Genomic DNA, 20,428 nt, shown 5'->3' on the forward strand with positions numbered 1-20,428 from the left:
CCCTTCTCACACAGCACAGCATTTTTGTAGCCCCAGAAGAAGGAAGACCTAGTATGTTGGGTTTTGAGTTTTTCCAGAAAAGATAGAAACAAAACTGCTTGCAAGAAATCTCCTGATATTTAAATGTATTTGGTCTTACCTTCAGAATTCAGGAGCACACACTTAAATAAATACTACTACTCAGCATACGATACACAGTTGTAATCAATTCTCTAAGTCCTAGATCTTGTTTTATTTGCTTCATTTTTATATTTTGTTATATTTCATTTTTAATCCAGTTCAACTGGTTCATTTTATTTTATTATGCCCTTTCCTCCTACTCTGGGCACACATTCCTTTCACTCCTTATGTACTCCTTTGAAGCATCCTCTATGTTTTAGTCACTGATATCCTTAGTGGTAATATTATGGGTTAAATTATGTCCACCCCCAAAACAGAAATGCTGAAGTCCTAATTCCCAAGACCGCAGAATGTGACTACATTTAGAAATAGGGTTGTTACCTATTTAACCAAGTTAAGGTGAGATCATTAGGGTGGATACCCTCATAAAAAGGGGACATTTGGGATGCCTGGGTGGCTCAGTCTGGTTAAGCATTTGCCTTCGGCTCAGGTCATGAGCCCAGAGTCCTGGGATCAAGTTCCGCATCGGGCTCCTTGCTCAGCGGGGAGTCTGCTTCTCCTTCTCCCTCGGCCCCTCTCCCCTGCTCCTACATGCAAGCGTGCTCTCTCTTCTCTCTCAAATGAATAAATAAAATCTTTAAAAAAAAGAAGGGGACATTTGGATGCAGTGACAGATATACACATGCGTTGAATACCATGTGAAGATAAAAGAAGAAATGAGATGATGCTTCTACAAGCCAAGGTATGCTTCAGACTACCAGCCAACAGCAGATGCTGGAGGAAGGCATGGAACAAATTCTCCCTCAGAGTCCTCAGGAGGAACCAGCCCTGCAGACAGCTTGATCTCATGCTTCTGGCCTCCAGAACTGTGAAACAATACCTATCTGTTGTTTAAGCAACCCAGTTTGTGTGACTTCGTTACAGCAACCCCCACACACTAATACAGGTAGCCCTTTAGCTTGTTTACTTATCCCACAGTGTTCAGTAATGCTCAGATAAATGTAGCGATGTGTGATAGTTTTTCTGAGTTATAGGTCTTAGAATACGATAGCTGCTTCATATGGTATATCCACCATTAATTCCATTAAATATTGTCGGGCTTCTCTCCAGAATTGCTCTACCAGCTTACACTTCCACTAGAGCACAGGGCAGGTGTCCCTTGCTCCCTTCTGAGGCATTTTTTAGATCTGGCAGCCTTTTGTCATGTGCTCTTCATCTGCAGTGCATTTCCCATTTTCGAGAAATTATCTATTCATAACATTGAGTCTTTTTCTAATTGAAGAGTAGGATGATTTCTTTTTTTTTTAGTATTCAGAAACTACACTGCAAGTACTTTCTCCCACTCTTTTGCTCTTTTTAATTTTTTATGTCATCTTTTGATGAACAAACTTTTATGAATATTTTCTGTTAGAAAAAAAATGTATGAATCTTTTCCTTTATGGCTTGTGCATAAAAATATATAGCTTAAGAATTTTCTGCCTACCCTGAAATCATAGTGCTATCCCCCCTTAAATTTGCTTCAAAATTTTTAAGGTTCGCTTTACACATTAAAGTCTCTGAGTCACATGAAATTGATTTTTCTGGATGGTGTAAAGTAACAAAAACTTTTATTTTCTCATGTTTCAGAGATATTTATTGTCCGATCCATTCTTTCTCGCTGGTATATAATGCCAGCTTTGTCAGGTGTCATACTTCTAGGTATTCATATTTCTATTTCTAGATTCTTGATCTATCTATTTTCCTATCCATGAACCAATGTCACATAGCTTTATGCACATGGATCTACAATAGCATATGGCAAAACATTTTCTTTAGCTTTCTATATAAATTTAAAAAACAGTTTGAGTTCCACAAAAATTCCTATGGGAATTCGGATTGGAGTTGTGTTGAATTATAGATTTATCTCACAATTTACATCATCAAATAACCGTAACGTCAACTATCCAAACAAGGACAAGTTGGAGAGTTGCCAACATCTTTATTATTGCTGCATGATTTTTATATGGCTGTTTTAAAATACTGTTCAAAAACTATTTTAAAAAATAAAATCGTTTCTAAAACATGAAAGTAGCATATATTATTTACTTCAAAACATTTTATAATCATTTTATATTGATAATTTGACCATGAAATATAACATAAACAAATTATGTTTGGGATATGTAAACATATTTTGATGTTTGTTTTTCATATCTGGCTTAAAGCTGTATCCTTGGTTATTTCTAAAGATTTTTGTTTGTTTGTTTACCACGCTCTTATTATTTCTTAGTCGTTCAAAAGTGTACATTTATTCAAAGTCAAATTTTATGGTAATTAAATTTGGAATTGTTGACACCAATCAGTTTATCTCACTGGACTGTAATATGCTTCATAAAAAATCTTATCACTATAGATGCTAATAGACTTGCAAAGTGAAGAACAATTTCTGTTAGAAGATATTCTCGATTATAACTTTGTCACATGCAATGTACTAATTTTACAACTTGATTAATTCCACAAAAACTGTCTTTTGGCTTTCTTTCAGAGACACTTTCTTTAGCAAATATTTTTTACAGACCATTTATCAAATAATGATTTGTATCTGTGGTTATTTTGATTGTTTTGCCAAATTTAGGTGCTACAAAACTAAAAGACTTCTTATATGCATTGATCCTGATATAGAATATAAATTGATTTTATTAAATATAAGAATCTATTAAATTATTCTTTCCACAAGTCAAAATATCCTAAATCATAAGTATAAATTTAAATATTAAAACATGTACATCATTATTTTCAGATAATCAATGAAATCATTTTCTATAAACTTTAATGTATATGGATGTTATTTATTTTTCAAAAACATATTTTAAAATTTTGTTTGCACAAAATTATTTTATGGATCCACCAATAATAAAACCAAATTTTTAGTCAACAAATATGTTTAATTTGTATTATTTTATTTATTCTTTAACAACCCCTTTCACTCTCCAGAGTGACGTAATAGGATAATAAATTATGTAGTCAGCATATATATATATATATATACACACACACACACATACATATGATTATAAATAAAACTTTCTCATTTCGTTATAAATATCTTATTTTGAATGAATAAATATCTCATCATTATTTAAATATTTCTAGCTGCTGGTTGATATTTTCCCCCACATATATACTTCACAGTATCTAATTCCAATTTGTCCTATGTTTTCTTATCCTAAAATTTTATTTTTTCATGAAAAAAAACCCACGTTTTTTGTAACATTCTAGGACCAAAATTTCCTAAGATAATAACACACTTAGGTGAATTACAGGCACAGTTAGATACCAGCTACACTGCTGAGAAGGGTTAAAATCAAGAAGACTGATAAAACCAAGTATTTACAAGGAAATAGAACAATTGAGACACGTGTTGACAGGGAGAGTGTAATATAGTACATCGACCTTGGACAACAGGTTTTTCAGTTTCTTATAAAATGAAATTAATGTCCACAAAGTCTTGAGCAAAGAATGTTTATAACAGCTTTACTGATGGTAACAAAAAAGTGGAAATAATAACTAAAATTGGAACCCAAATGTCCATCAACAAATAAATAGATAAATAATTTTGTTGTATTCTTAAAATGGGACACTACTCAGCAAGAATGTATGTATTGCTGATATGTGTATGTGTGTATATATATATGTACATATATATATATAACAATATGGATGAATCTCATAGACACTTTTTTGAGTGAAAGAAGTCAGATATTAAAATACACAGTGTTCTGATAAAAATCAGAACAGTGGTTTCCTGAGGAAGGAGGTATGACATGAAGCAAATAGGTAATGGATGCAAAAGGGTATCAGTATATCTTGATTGATTTGTTTACAGGGGGTCACATTTGTCAAACTATATTTTAATTTACATAAATTATAACTTAATGAAGATGATCAGAAATGCCATTACTTTTTCTTTAACATTTCTAAAATCACAAAAAATAAGTTCAGAACCTCTAAGTGATTTTGTATCTATGCACAATAATTTAATATGTTTTTCCTGCATAACTAAATGAATTTTTAAAAACACTTGACAGTTTTTAAGAATAAAAATACAACAGTATCAATAAAATAAAGAAAATTATTGGGGGTATTTACATTTTATCTCATTTACTTTTCCGGATATTAATTTACCATTTTAAAAGCTGGGTAAATAGCTTTGTTGTTATTATATCCATGTCCTTTTAAGGAAACTAAATTAAATAACTTTCTTAAATGTGAAAAGTATGTACAAAAAAGGAGTAAATAGTCTCATTTTATTACCAATTAATAGGCTTTACATTGGACTAATATTTTCCAAACTATGTTTCATAAAACAATAATTCCCTATAATAGATTTCAAGAAAAATACATATACCTGTGAAATAATTTTTTTTAAAAATGTTTTCAACAAATGAATATAAAACCTTTTATGTGATAATTTATGAAGTTATACATTATACCTTTGAAAGTTGGAGAGTTGCTTACAAGATAATCTGGTATAAAAACCCATTGATATTTAGACAGGGTGGCATTTTTCTTAAGAAACCCTCCAGTAGACATATATTTTGTAGTCAATGATGGCATAGCATATGTTTCTTTCTATGATATGGTCTTTCAAAATTTTTAATAAAATAAAAAATAGCACATCTTTTCTATTTCCTATGTCTTAAGAAGCTTAAAATTTCATGTTGATATTGTTTTAATCTTATGCATTGATTAACTAACCAGTGAGATGTTTTATAATTTTCATTAATCTGAGCATGCATTTTGGTGTTCATGTTAATGTTCTGTCAGCTGATTTTAATTAAAGAAGTGTTCATGGGGAAAAGAAGGAAACATTTATAATATATGACCTAACTCACTGTTACTTTAAGCACTTATTTTCTTGATGGTAGAAATATTTTTGATACACAGAGCAACAATTTTTCCTTACTGAAATTGATACATGTTTAATATATGGAATATAGCTTGCATGTTTTGGGGGCAGAACTACTCACTATCCAAGGGCTCACAGAGTATCCGATTTACAAGTATGAAATCCCACAGAATATTACCTCAATTTAAGGGATCCACTTTATGGTAAAGGAAGTTGCAACAATGAACAGTTGGCAATGGGATTCCATTTACAATGGGATTATCAGACTGAACCTGTTTGCTTGCATGCATACTAGACTAGTCTTTTTCTTTTTTTGTTTAGTTAGCCACTGTATAGTACATCATTAGTTTCTGATATAGTGTTCAATGATTCATTAGTTGCATATAACACCCGGTGCTCATCACAACACGTGCCCTCCTTAATACCCATCACCAGGCTAACCCATCCCCTGACCCCCTCCCCTCTGAAACCCTCAGTTTGTTTCCCTAGAGTCCATAGTCTCTCATGGCTCATCTCCCTCTCTGATGTGCCCCCCCCAATTTTCCTTCCCTTCACTAGCCATCAGGGAAATACAAATCAAAACCACAATGAGATACCACCTTACACCAGTTAGAATGGCAAAAATTAACAAAACAGGAAACAACAAATGTTGGCAAGAATGTGAAGAAAGGGGAACCCTCTTACACTGTTGGTAGGAATGCAAGTTGGTACAGCCAATCCGGAAAACAGTATGGAAGTTCCTTAAGATGTTAAAAATAGAGCTACCCTACGACCCAGCAATTGCACTACTAGGTATTTACCCCAAAGATACAGATGTAGTGGACTAGTCTTTTAGAAGCAGAGCAATGGTGTCAGTTTGGAGATGAAATCTGTATTAGTCAGGGCTTCCCAGAGTAACAGAACGAATAGGATATATAGAGATATACAAGAAGAGATTTATTATACGAATTGGCTCACATAATTATGGAGGCTGAGATATGCATCAAATTGTTGCCTGCAAGCTGGAGAAGCAGGAAAGCTAGGGGTAAAGTTCAGTCCGAGTCTGAAGGCCTCAGAACCGGGGGGCTGCTGATGTAAGTCATGGGATCCAAAGACTATATGGTCAGGCATGGAGATGGCATTTATTAGTCCACCTGCAACTCCTTGGCCAGACATAGTCATATAACTACACATAATTGTAAGACAGGCTGATAAAGGTGGTTTAATTATGACCTCAGGAGGAAAGTAAATGGATATAATGTCAATGAAAGAGTTTCTACATTCTATTAAACATAAAACTGCCCCATAAAAATTTAAGTAATTTCTTTTTGGGCAAAATAACTCTACATGAAAAGTACTAAAATATTAAACATTAAAAATGAATTGGGGTGGAATTCATGCATTTATTCCACAAAGACATAGCCTTTTGTCTCACTAGCAGAATAAAATCAGTTTAAGCAAAAACTGTAGATGTTATACTGGACATTCTCACTAATGTAATCCTTTTGGGCTGATCCCTGAAGACATCCAACTGGCAAACATAACTGTAATATCAAAGAAATGACTAAAGAGGCAAAATTCATACCGTGAATTTGATTTAAGTTATGAGCTGTAGTTGGAAAATTAGTTTCAAAAGATCAAATGGACATAAAGAAAGCTGGTCCTAAGGTGATTGCCAATATTAAAAATCAAAACAAAAACAAAAACCAATTCCCTCCTTATTCATCTACTTGAGGTTTTTATAAGAAAAACCATGGGAGCCATATACATGAGGTCATTGAATTGACACAACTTATTATAAGAATTAGAGATTAATAATGATATGGGGATTTTAGGATAAATGTATAAAATCATTAATAATAGCATTACATCTTCTTTTATTGTTTCTTTAAATTTGTATAGGAATAATTCAGATGTTATTGAGCATTTGTAGAATTTGACATGCTGATTCTTAAGTTTTTATACAAATGTAAAGTGCCCAGAATGGTTAAGACCTTGAAAAAGAAAAAACAAACTTGGAAATCTTAAAGAGAATGGTTTCAAGATTTACTATAAGGCTACAGTAGTTATAGTGATAGAAATTGTAGTAAGGTTTGAAATAATAGAGAAATAAAACAGAATAGTGTCTCCAGATGTAGGCCCACATGTATTTGATAATTTTTTTTTTTTTTTGAGAAAAAGGGAGAGAGAGAGAGAGAGAGTGAGTGAGCAGGGGGTTGGGGGAAAGGGGCAGACAGACAGAATTCTAAGTAGACTCCACTCTGAGTGCAGAGCCCAATGTGGGGCTCAATCTCATGACCCTGAGATCATGACCTGAGCCAAAATCAAGAGTCAAATGTTTAACTGACAGAGTTACCTAGGCACCCCTGATAAATTAATTTTGATAAAGTTGAAAAGTTCAACAAGAATGGAAACCCTTTTCAAAAAATGTTACTGGAAAAAAGTGATCTAACTGAAGAAAAAAATAAGCCTAGCCCATTATCTCACAACATACACAAAAAATTATTGCAAGATAGATCATAAGTGCAAATGTATAAGCTAAAACAATAAAATTTCCAAAAGAAAACATAGGTGAATAACTTTCTCCCCTTTCTCTTATGTTCTGTCTTTCTCTCTTTTCCTACACTAGCCCTACTTCTAAGACCTCCTAATTGAGTCAGTCAGGCCCACCTACATTTTTCAGAATAATCTCCCTTACTTATATCTGCAAAATACTTTCACAGTGATAGTGTCTGAATTTGAAAAACTAGCAAATATTGCCTAGCAAAATTGACACATCAAAAAAGAAACATTCACAAACTGAATTTCATCAAAGTCAAAATTTTTGCTCACTAAAAATCATAGTTAATAAAAATAAAAAGTTAATCCACAAACAGGGAGAATATAATCACTATACTTAAATCTGACTAAGGGCTCATAGTAAGCATATATAAAGAATTCTTACAAGTATGAAAGACAAAACTGAATAAAAATGGGCAAAAACTTTGACAGTTTATTAGGCAGAATAAATAAATGTCCAATAGACATGTGAAAAGTTGTTCAGCATCTTTAATCATCAGGGAAGTGCAAATAAAAGAAAAATAAAGTATTTCTGCCCCTCACTAGAACAGCTTAAATTAAATAGACTGATAATACCAAGGCAGGGAAGGGGTGAGGGGCAATACTGCTGATGTGAGTGAAAAATTGTACAAATACTTTGATATATTCTTTGATGGTCTCTAATAAAATTAAGGGTACATCTACCCTGACCCAACAATTCTATATTAGGTATTTACCCAAGGAAAAAACCACACATCTACATAAAGTCTCATAAATGAATGGTACCAGCTTTGTCATTGAGTTCGTAGCATAGGATTATTGAATTTTTAAACTTGTTCTTTTGAATAATTTTTTAAAACATCATTAACAAATATGTTATATTTTTAGAATAGAAAACATGACCTAAATTCCAATCCTCAGCTATTAGGATTGTCATATTTTGTTAATGCTGTGCTAGAGAGTCATACACTACACACATGATTGTATAAAAATGAGGATTTGACTATTAAATATATATATATAATATATATATACTCCCTGTTATAAAGCAAAACACAACATGGTACTTTTGTGAATTAAGAAGCGACTGATTTGGTGATTGGTGAATAAAAATGACTCCGAAAATATTGTACAAGTTGTAACTTCTCATAGAATTATCTAAGAGCTCAAGTGGTTGACATTTTATTCTGCCTCTTCCAATTCCTCTTTCTTCCCCTAATGCACTTACAGAACACACTTTGGATAAAATATGCTATCAGTCGCTTTGAGAGAGTTTATCAACTTGCCCTCACAGAACTGACAACAAATGCCAAGAAAGCTAGTGTTTTCCCAAGACTGAATTAAGTAAACAAAGAGGGGCAGAAACTGGATTGAACTGAGAGATTTGCATATAGATAGGAATAGAAGTTTGAGAAAATGCTGCATTTTCCCAGGGATTATGAGGTAGACATATTCCCAGATTTTAGGGCAGATGGTTGGATAAGCAGTCAATATAAGATTATTTTCATAGGCAAAACTTCCAAAACTTCAAGGAAAAATATTTCTCGTGGAATTTAACTTCTCTAGATTCCACAGCACAGAGAAAAGAAGAAAACTTGACCATGATATTAATACAGACCTTTAAAAAAAAGTGTTATATAAAAAGAAAAAGCACATACCAACAGAAGATACATGCAAAACTTTAAATAACATATTAGCAGACAGAATCTAGTGTTTGTTAAAAGTTTAACACAAAAAGACCATATGTGACTTTTTTTCTAGGAATGTAATAGTAGGAAATGCATTTTACTGATAAATTTTTAAATAAGCATAAAAACAGATGCTGTTATTTGCTAAAATTAAGATATAATCCTGATGAACCAAAAGCTATAATAAAATAAGAACATGAAGTTATTACCAAAACCAAACAAAATTTATAATTTCACACCTACCCACACACACATAAAAGAGCTACAAGCCAGAAATAATAAAGGCATAATAGTCTGAGAGTGGTTAAGAGGATCCAACCTGGAGCCAGACTGCTCAGGGATAATTCCTGGCTCTGGCACTTTCTTTGTGGCCTTAGGCAAGTTCCCTAACTCTCTGTGTCACAAGCCTTCATATATAAAATGAGAGTAAAAATAGTACACACCTTGTTAGGTTGTGGTGAACACTCAGTAAGTTGATGTATGTTAAGTGGACAAGTGTCTGACCATCAGCAAACACTATGTTGGAATTTATTATTGCCAGTATCTCTATTGTTGTTCAGATTAAGTTGAAAGATGATTTATTTTTATTTTTTTATTTTTATTGTTATGTTAATCACCATATATTACATAATTTGTTTTGGTGTAGTGTTCCATGATTCATTGTTTGTTCATAACACCCAGTGCTCCATGCAGAATGTGCCCTCTTTAATACCCATCACCAGGCCGACCCATCCCCCTACCCTCCTCCCCTCTAGAACCCTCAGTTTGTTTTTCAGAGTCCATCATCTCTCCTGGTTCGTCTCCCCCTCTGACTTACTCCCCTTCATTCTTCCTCTCCTGCTATCTTCTTCTTTTTCTTTTTTCTTAAAATATGTTGCGTTATTTGTTTCAGAGGTACAGATCTGTGATTCAACAGTCTTGCACAATTCACAGCACTCACCGTAGCACATACCCTCCCCAGTGTCTATCACCCAGCCACCCCATCCCTCCCACCCCCGACCACTCCAGCAACCCTCAGTTTGTTCCTGAGATTAAGAATTCCTCATATCAGTGAGGTCATATGATACATGTCTTTCTCTGATTGACTTATTTCACTCAGCATAACACCCTCCAGTTCCATCCACGTCGTTGCAAATGGCAAGATCTCATTCCTTTTGGTGGCTGCATAATATTCCATTATGTATATATACCATATCTTCTTTATCCATTCATCTGTCGATGGACATCTTGGCTCTTTCCACAGTTTGGCTATTGTGGACATTGCTGCTATAAACATTGGGGTGCACGTACCCCTTCGGGTCCCTACATTTGTATCTTTGGGGTAAATACCCAGTAGTGCAATTGCTAGATCGAATGGTAGCTCTAATTTCAACTGTTTGAGGAACCTCCATACTGTTTTCCAGAGGGGTTGCACCAGCTTGCATTAAGTTGAAAGATGATTTTAAGAATACCTGCAACTCCTCTTCTAAAGTCTGCATCGATTTCATTACAAATAAATTGAGGAAACTTACTATGCTCAGAGATTAGCTCCTCTCTTGAGTATACAAGGACAGAAGTTAGGTGGGGTGATAGGAAAGACAAAGGGCTAGCTTTCCCTTCTAGCTAGATCAATCAGCCCCCAAGACAGCGACGGGAGAGCTGATAAGTCTGGATATTTTTCCCATTTGAAGATAAACCAAAGCATTCCTTAAACACACACAATATTCAACAGCCGAGAGGAAAATGTGAAACATTAATACATAGTCCCATCTGGAAAGAAAGAGAAAGGAAAACCACACATAGTACAAAATATTTAGTCTCTTAGCAACAAATCGCCGTTGCTCTGCCACCTTTACCTTGCACTCTGCCTGAGACCCTGAAACAAAGCTCCATTTTCCCAAACCCTGGGAATTTCCCAAATTAGGAGCCGTTCTGGTGCCAGAGTTATCACACTGAACAAAGAAACCAAAATCCCAGCCTTCAGAAAATTTATGTGTTGCTTTAGGTGACAAAAAATTTGACTAGAAGTGTAGGGTTTGGGAAGGCTGCAATAGTAGAAAAGGTCGTGAGGACATCAGTGGAGAAGAACACTGCAGACTAACGAAACAGCCAGGGATCCTATGGTGGGAGTGTATACAACGCGCCCAAAGAGGGGCGGGCGGTGGGGGGAAGCTACTGGGTGGGGGCGGGGGGGAAGCTACTGGGTGAGGGGGCGGGGGGGGAAGCTAGAGTAGCTGGAACAAAGTGGAGCAGAGAGAAAACAGTTGGCCTGTGGTCAGACGTGAGGCAGGGCCAGACCAGCATGTGCTAGAGCATTTTGAGGAATTTAGAACTCACTCTGTCCAAGGCATGTTCTTATTTGTTTTAAAAACATCACTCTTGTTGTTTGAGAATAAGGTAAAATCAAAATGATTTGGATAAACCAAGTTGTAGATGGCTGTTTTTTTATACTGGCAGGCAAGGATTATCCGTTTGGAGGGAAGCTTAGGGCATTTCCCTTCTCCAGTTCTCAAACTTCTCTTGTATCTAAATATTATTTTATTGCCTTTCTTTGTGGGGTAAAGAAAAAGAAATTTGAAATCTCACATTACATAATGTGGAAGAATACCTGATCCTAAATTACCTACGATTTTTAGCTACAGGCCAAAAAGGTTACTTTCGATTATTTATTTATTTATTTTAGAGAGAGAGAGAAAGAGAGAAAGCAAGAGTGGGGGGCAGAGGGAGAGAGAGAATCCCAGGCAGACTCCCTGCTGAGCCTGGGCTCAATCTCATGACCCTGAGATCATGACTGAGCTGAAATCAAGAGTTGGAGGCTTAATCAACTGAGCCACCTAGGCGCCCCCAAATGGTTACTTTTAATACAAAAGCGACCCAATGAACATGGCACATCAGAAAGAGAATCTGGACGTTAATGACAGTGGAGTTGTTAGTCCAACCTTATAGTCACCTGCTTTTAATCATCATGAAGAGAAAAAAAATCAACATCCTCACAGATTAAACCACTGTAGTTGGGTTTTGTCCTACAGTTTTAAACATTTGTAAGAGATCTATTATTTTCTCCTATTTGATCTTTAATTGTGTACATTTAATAAGTTTTGAATATTAAAGTGAAAAGTATAAACTCAGTAATCAGGACAGTTCTTGCTCATGGAAAACTTACACCGTAAAGGTGAACATCAAAAGCCCTTTTTCAGGGTCCTGGTTGGCTAAGTCAATTAAGTGTCCAACTCTTGATTTCAGCTCAAGTCATGGTTTCAGAATTGTGAGATCGAGCCCCAAGTCTGGCTCTGCACTGGGTGTGGAGTCTGCTGAAGATTCTCTCTTTCCCTCTCTCTCTGACCCTCCTCCCCCACTGCCTGTTCACTCTCTCGCTCTCTCTCTCTCTAAAAAAATTAAAAAGCCCTTTTAAATTATATAGAGGCCAAAGAGACCATAGAGTATCAGTAGAAAAGCTCATTATAAGAATTAGAAATGGTATGCGTAAAATATAAAGGTTTTTTTGTTTTTATGTTTTTTTTTAGTCCAGAGATACCAGCTTGAAAAAAGTAATTGCATTTAATTGTATTCAATGCCAAAGAGAGGACTTAGGTTATTTTTATGAACAATAATATGAAGTTTTGTATTTTTCTTCAATTTCTTGCTATATTAGGACACAAGCTACATGAAAACACACAATAATACATTGATTTTGGGAAAAAAACACAATTATAATCTAGGAAGAACAAACAAAGGAGAAACAAAAGACAGACAAATTAAATTAATAAAAGTGAAGAGTGATTTATAAGGAGAAAATAAGTTCTAGATAATTTAGTTTCTTTTGTCTCTGAATGTTCTCTAAAAGAGTAGTTGATAAATTGGAGCATATTTAGATATTATTGAATGCCTATGGTTAATATATTTCTTCTCTTTTTTTTAATTACTGAGGTACAGTTAATATACAATGTTATATTAGTTTCAGGGGTACAAAATAGTGATTTGACAACTCTAAACATTATGTTATGCTGGCTGCAAGTGTAGCTACCATCTGTTACCATTTTACACTATTAAAATACCATTGATGATATTCTCAATGTTGTACCTTTCATCCTGGTGATATATTCATTCCCAAATGGGAAGACTGTACCTCTCACTCCCTTTTACTCATTTGCCCATCCTCCACTCCCCTCCCCTCCCCTCTGGCAACCACCAGTTTGTTCTCTGTTCTTTATGGGTCTGGGTTTTGTTTGCTTGTTTGGTCATTTGTTTTGTTTCATGGATTCTGCATTTAAGTGAAGTCATATAGTATTTGTCTTTCTCTGTCTGATTTATTTCACTTAGCATAATATCCTCTAGATCCATCCATGTTGTTGCAAATGGCAAGATCTCATCTTCCTTATGGTTGAGTAATATTTCATTATATATTTATATATATTTATAATATATATTTACATATTTAAGGAAGATATTATATATATACTTCTATGGGACAGGAATATTTCTATGAGCCAGGTGAAAAATTCTTTTAACTTAAATATATTCTCTAGAGATAAAATGGTATATAAACTAATTATGGTATACAAACTAACTGAGGGATGTTAGGATTTTAGGTATTTTCCAGTTCTTTAATAATGCTACACAAGCAGCTGAATACTCCAACCACACATGTGGACTGAGCTTCAGAGACAATACCAAGAGAATGAGCTGAAGGCACCTGTAATTTAGCAGTTTAAGAACTATTGTAAAGACGGCATGTCATCTGAAAAAATCCAACGAATAAAGGAAAACTATCAGCTTCACATTAAATCTGAAATGTTTTTAGAGTTGGCAGCCTGCTGTAATGCTTATCAACTTTACTTGAATTTTTCTCTGAAATTGATTTTTAGACTTTTTAAAATATATATTCAACAGTGTTCTCTAACCTTGAAGAATGTAACATACTCCTTTCTTCTGCTTTCATTTTTTTCCCCTAAAATAACTTTTTCTTTCCCCTATGAATCACTTACTTTTTGCACTTGACAAAGTCTAAATGCTTGCTTTCCATTTCGGGATTGATATTTAAATTCCCTGCTGCACATCAAACCTGTGAATTGTTGCAGACATTCTTCTAGTGTCCTTGTTTTATCTTCTTTCAGAGGGCATGAATCACGCATAATAACTAATTAACAGTTAATTGCACATTATTTGAAGCAAAAATAGGGCAGAATGCCCAAATAATTGTTTCATCTGTGAAAAATATCATCTTCTGCACTCCAGGAAATCACCACCCATCATACCATGACAAAAAGCATAGCCTCTTTTTCTTATCACTGGCACAGCTGAAGCATGAAATTTAAAAGTCAGGAATTTCTGAAAGCAGGAATTTAAAATTCATGGAAGTGCTTTAGATAATTAGGATCTACCCAAACTTACTCTTTCATTTGTAGTTGTTCATTTTGTGGCTCAGAAATTGAGAACCTTATCTTTTTCTACATACTGACAATCATCAGCATGTGTGTATCTATGTACTGATTCCACAGAGAGTAAATCAAATAGCGTGTTACAGATCCATGTAGAGGATGACAGCTAGATTGTGTGTGTTAACCCAGTCAAGTGGCTCCCGCATACCACCTGCTGTGGAAGAACACTGGTCTCAGAAGAGAGGATCTTGGGCTTGGCCGTGGCTGATGTTCTGCATCTCAGAGGTTGCCCTGCACATCCAAAGTGACCACTGATTGTGCAACGTAGAGGCATGGTGTCCGGTCCTAGGAACACCACAAACTAACTCTCACCTTCAAAGTCACTTCATCCCTGGGGGTTTCACTGTGTTCCTCTCTAAACTTACAGCTTTGCTTTTGGTGATCTTGAAAGGAACTTCTAAGCATATAAATCCATGGCTTAAAAAAATCTTCTCTAATGAATAGTCTCTGAGTCAAAACTTACCTATTATGAATCATGCAAATAAAAATCCAGAATATGTACACAAGAATTTCAGAAAGAAAAAAATAATAATGTGTAGGGAAAGATATTTGTTTTCAGAGAAACAAATATCTAAAAGCAAAAATTAATATGGTATAATATCCTAAGCTAGAGGATTTAATCAGCAATTGCTTTTAGCTCCAAAGGTTACGAAAACAAAATAAAAGCCCTTCCTTAATTGTAATTTTTTATGTAAAGTTGATTCTCATTAGCCACAGTAGTTATGTTTTGTAAAGTTACTTTGGGCACTGAATTAGCAAATAACAAAGCCTTTGCTCCTAAGGAAAATACAGGGTTGGGTTTTATGTGAGCCTCTAGTGCAACTATCCACCTGATCAATACATAACCTTGTTTTATGTGTGTTTCTGGTTAACAACACCCGATTTAATATATATTGCTGATTCATTAACATTGAACTCATGACAAACATCATTGTAACTCATGACTGAATGAAGCTGATCTCACACATGTATTTTCTCTGTAAGGCACATCACAACTTCCTTGTGCTTAGGAACACTACAACTAGGCTTGGGGGCTGTTAAAACAACAAAATGACCAATAAAAATCACAAAAGTGCAAAAAACATGGCAATAAGTAGACCACAAAAGGGCACTCATTTACGGTTGGAAAGCTGAAACAAGAATGCAGAGTGTCGCTTTGTTCTACCTCAACCCAGAATGTACCCATCAGGAGACTAAAATTTCTCACTGCTTTACACACACACATCTACGAGTGAATGCAAAACTGCAATGAGTATTGATTTGAGGGCTACTAATAAATTTAGCAAATAGGAAAATTCACAAATATGGAATCTGCAAATAAGGATCGACTATATTTATAAAAGTATGTGATTAATGTGTATTACACCCATAATACTGTCAGCATCATGAAAACAAGAATCATTTCTCACCACTGTGTCCCCAGCACCCACACCACACACCCACACACCCACACCCACACCCACACACACACACACACACACACACACTGCTTAATACATACTTATAATAATGAATCAGTCATCGATATTATTAGCAAACTGTACTTCCCATCTTGAAAACCTTTCACTTGGTTTTAACCCTGACAATTGAAAATTAAAATAGTTCATGTTTCCATTCAAATCCTTGAAATAACTTTTATTCTATGCAAGAATGATACAGTAAAACCTAAAAGACCAATGAGTCACAGGCAAGGCAAGAAAGGATAACAATGAGGTCAGTACTACTTAAAAAAAGTACTCAGAAAACTTTAAGTTCCATCTAGAGAATTCCTCAGAACAGAAGGCTACTTTTTACTTACAATTAATATACACAACTTGAATACAGTATCTTTCCTCCCAAACCATTCCAGTTGTCTACATCAGAAGTAAGTAAACGCTGGCTCTTTTCTGCTTTAATTTTGATAATCAGTTGAACATAAATAAGTCTATTTTATGACAGATTTTTTTTTAAGATTTTATTTATCTGACAGAGACACAGCAAGAGAGGGAACACAAGCAGGGGGAGTGGGAGAGGGAGAAGCAGGCTTCCCGCCGAGCATGGAGCCCGATGTAGGGCTCGATCCCAGGACTCTGGGATCATGACCTGAGCTGAAGGCAGACACTTAACGACTGAGCCACCCAGGGCCCCTATTTTATGACAGATTATTTTAACTTTATATTGCTTAAAGAAAGTCAAAATTCTTTGAATACCTTCATGTTGACCCCGTTTATCTTATTCATTGTATCTCTTGGCAAAACCTCCTCATTGTATTCCCAAAGAAAGTCATGCTCTCTTGTGTCCATGCTTTTTCAAAAAATTTTTTAAATGTTTTATTTATTTATTCATGAGAGTCAGAGAGAGAGAGAGAGAGGCAGAGGCAGAGGGAGAGGGAGAAGCAGGCTCCCTGCAGAGCAGGGAGCCTGATGCGGAACTCGATCCCAGGACTCTGGGATCATGACCTGAGCCGAAGGCAGACGCCTAACCATCTGAGCCACCCAGGCGCCCTCCATGCTTTTATAAAACAAGATTTCCCCATGAGAGACCCTCTGGTTTTCTTTACCAGACTAATTTCTTACTTGTCTATCAAGACTGCTCAAGCATCACCTCTTATTTCCAATCATACTTCCATCTCTGGGGTTCATTATGTCTATACATGTTCCCATGGCACCCTGAACAATTCTTAAAACTTCTGCTATTGTAATCATCAGTTCCTTGTCTATCTCTTCTCTAGGGATGGGATTCTGTTTGACTTTTCTTCATATCTCTAGTATCTGTCATGGATTCTGACATACAGTAACACACACAGTGATAGATTTGTTAGTGTTTATAAAATAAATGCCTCTGATAAACTAAGTGAATGAATGAATGAATGAAGCTAATGCTAGGAAGTTTTCTTACCTAAAGGATATATGGATGAGGCTAATAAAGCTTGGTTAACCTTTTTATTTTTTATTTAGACGATCTGCAGTATGTGGAGTCTCTAACATTATCACACTGCTATTCCAGTTTGTAGAGATATAGATTTGAATTAGATTATTAGACTAAACTTAATCATAGCTTATTCTACCTATCACTCATCTTACAAAGAAATCACAGGACAGATATTCTCCTTAAATATAAGAACGTGTATAAAGCAGTTGGCATATTTTGGAAAACAAGGGTTGTACTCTTGCTCCCAGGTCAGAATAAATCTTTAAAAACACTGTTTCCGACAACTATGTTAATGCAAAGCAGATTGATGGGAAAAGCAAAGTTCTACTAGAAATGAGTGTTGAAAAAAGTCATGAAAAAATCTAACAATTGAAATAATGAACAGAAACACATCATCATATTAGTCAAAGATATTTTTGTAATATATAAGCTGATAGGAGATTAAAAGATACTTTAAATTTGAAACAATCCACAGACTCATGATCTGTGTGTTTTTAATGATCAAGGCCAATTTGTTTTCAGTGTTTCTATAGTTTGAAAAGATACTTAGTTTTCCAAAAGATTTGAAGGCAGAAGAAATTTTCCCCAGACTCAACTGGCTCTTTTTGGTTTATCAGTTAACAGGGATCCAATGACCTGGTGTTGTGGAGCACATCCACACTGGGAGTCAGGAAATCTCAGTTTTAATCTTTGCACTGCCAGCAAATAGCTTTGTGCCCCAAGCATATCATTTAATCTGCATTAAGATGTATTTATAGGTAATGTACTATACAACGTCTAATGTTTGAAATGCTGAAGTAAAGCATACCATGTAATACAAGTAGTAATGTAATCCACAGTAACATAAGAGGCATACATGGTATTATGATGAATAATACAAAGTACATTCAAGGATTTTCTTGAAAATTCTTTTTTTAATCATAGAAGCTACTTTTTTATTGTTATGTTAATCACCATACATTACATCATTAGTTTTTGATGTAGTGTTCCATGATTCATTGTTTGCGCATAACACCCAGTGCTCCATGCAGAACGTGCCCTCTTTAATACCCATCACCAGGCTAACCCATCCCCCCACCCCACCCCCAGAACCCTCAGTTTGTTTTTCAGAGTCCATCGTCTCTCGTGGTTCGTCTCCCCCTCCAATTTCTCCCCCTTCATTCTTCCCCTCCTGCTATCTTCTTCTTTTTTTTTTCTTAACATATATTGCATTATTTGTTTCACAGGTACAGATCTGTGCTAGGGATCAAACCATTCTGAACACCTACGAACTCAACAGGAGATCGAAGAAAAGAATAGCAACAACTCCCCGAAGAGAAGAGCGACCACTTTCTGGAAGGTAGGATGTGCGGAGAAGTGAATCTGAGGCGATATTTGGGAGGGTAGGTGGTGGGGGAGGGGGCCTCCGTCGGCCGCTTATAGAAGCTACTTTTTATTTGATACTTGAAAATTCCTTTTAAGTAAAGTTATCCGTTAATTATCTGAGGGCCTTCATATTAGTGAGGTTTCAGAAGTGATTTTGCCTCTTGAAAGTGTATTTGATTTGACTGAATGAAGACTTGGTTTAAATCAAATTTCCTAAGTAATTACAGAGAATACATAGATTGAGTCCATATCATTCTGGTAGCCATGGTTTGTTAGAATGTAGGTTCTGTCTCTACACTTAAGCAGGAAAAAAAAATTTAACACAAGTTATATTTGTTACAATTAAGTATCCGTTCTCAGACTATAAATTTGGGAACTGGGAGGACATCTTAATGCATACTACATTATAAATTTATTGTGTTGGATACTCCTGCTTATGATTCACATCCACTTAAACATTGATATAAAGGTTCCTGCTAGAGGACACAAGAGCATTTTTAATAATGAAATAATTCTTACTAAGAAATAGATATTTGAGTTTCATGAGAAGATGGATCCAAACTTCATAGATTTGGGGATCTAAACAAATAGAATTAAGTACTGATTTGAAAGTCTCATCCTGGTGATCTAGGAAGAAAGTATAAGCTATGATAGTCATATGTATGATTAGATCAAAGTCTGAGAATTAGGTAAAACATGTTAGCTGAAGGAAAATAGATGCAGTGGGTGTGGGGAAAATAATTTAAGGCATGAATTAACCACATGAAGTGAATAAACAAGAGGCCTTTTTGCTTAATTAGACCATAGTCCTAGTATTCAGTTCATTGTAGTATTTGTACAGAAATTTTTTTTATTTTTTAGTGAAGTATTATTATTAATAGTTGCACTAGAATAAGCCAGAATAAAGACAGAAGAGAAACCCTTAAAGGACATAATCAGGTGAATGGTGACATATGAATATAGATTATGTATTATATGTTATAATTGTATGAATATTATATATCATAAATGATATTGTATCTATATAAGCTTTCCCAAATAGTTATGTATATGATAGCTGTACAAGAAAATTCCTTGTTCTTAGGGGATATGTGTTGAAATATTTAAGGGTCAAAGGTCATAAAATCAGAATCTTATTCTCCATCATTTCCGTAAAAATAATATTAATATATTTTTTAAGAATTTATTTATTTATTTCAAGAGACAGAGAGAGAGAGAGCACAAGCAGGGGGAGGGCCTGAGGCAGAGGGAGAGAGAGAATCTTAGGTAGACTCCACGCTGAGTGTGGAGCCCAAGGCAGGGCTCAATCTCACCACCCTGAAAGCATGACCTGAGCCAAAATCAAGAGTTGGGCACTTAACCGACTGAGCCACCCAGGTGTCCCCAAATAGTATTAATAATATAAATTATTTAGAGAAACAGATAAAATTTTTAAAAACTATTAACAATCATTGAATATAGGTAAAAGGTGTATGAATCTTTATTGTGCTAGTCTTGCAAAAAATGTTTTAATAAGAACCTAT

At 35.0% G+C, this 20,428-nt stretch overlaps 1 long non-coding RNA gene across 1 annotated transcript in view; it reads left to right on the top strand.

The window, feature by feature from the left end:
• LOC113926448 overlaps positions 1–18,820 on the top strand; it is a 51,461-nt gene extending 32,641 nt beyond the window's left edge. Inside the window, exon 3 of the long non-coding RNA XR_003521312.1 lies at positions 18,767–18,820. This is a non-coding gene — a long non-coding RNA (uncharacterized LOC113926448). The remainder of the gene's footprint in view (positions 1–18,766) is intronic.
• The last annotated feature ends 1,608 nt before the right edge of the window (positions 18,821–20,428 follow it).

The sequence above is a fragment of the Zalophus californianus genome, chromosome 7 (genome assembly GCF_009762305.2).
Source record: "Zalophus californianus isolate mZalCal1 chromosome 7, mZalCal1.pri.v2, whole genome shotgun sequence".
NCBI lineage: Eukaryota > Metazoa > Chordata > Mammalia > Carnivora > Otariidae > Zalophus > Zalophus californianus.